The sequence below is a fragment of the Penaeus monodon genome, chromosome 15 (genome assembly GCF_015228065.2).
Source record: "Penaeus monodon isolate SGIC_2016 chromosome 15, NSTDA_Pmon_1, whole genome shotgun sequence".
NCBI classification, from domain to species: domain Eukaryota; kingdom Metazoa; phylum Arthropoda; class Malacostraca; order Decapoda; family Penaeidae; genus Penaeus; species Penaeus monodon.
Genome location: NC_051400.1, coordinates 30,051,007 through 30,051,664, shown reverse-complemented (window position 1 = coordinate 30,051,664; position 658 = coordinate 30,051,007).

Below are 658 nucleotides of genomic sequence, written 5' to 3'. Positions count from 1 at the left end.
TGATATTTTTGAGAAAACTAACAGCATTTGAAGGAAACTCTCCGAACACAACGCCAATATAAAAGTAACTGACCTTTATGGAAGATATAAAGAGAGTAATAAAGGTATTTGAATAGTAAATACAAATCGCCTTTTTTGAAACGTGAGTGAATGAAAAGTACATGTGATGTACGTGGTAATCCTAAATACCATCGGATATGTACACGCAAAACGTACTTTAGCTTGTCCAAGTTCCTTATGAAGGAGGTCCGTTAAAAAATATAGTAAAAAAAATAAATATTAGAAAAATTAAACCTTATTGGCATTTTCTAAAACCGATAAACTGATCAGCAAGTGTACTGTGTACGAGTTTTGAGGGAATTCATTTTTTACAGTTATGTATTTAGACTGTTGTGAATTCACTGCAAAATAATACAGGTAATTAGTAGATTCTATGAATGAATTAATTAATCAACTATGGCTGTCTATTCACTTTTAGTATATTACTTTCTTTTTTCTTTTACTTTCAGCGTTATCGAGTTAAAATCAACATGTCAAATTTTCTAAATTATATTTTCTACGTTAATAAAAAGAATTAAACATGAACGTCTGCAATCCAGTTCAGCCTGAATAAACAGTCAAAAATAATTGGAAAGTTATTACACGTCCACTCGACTGA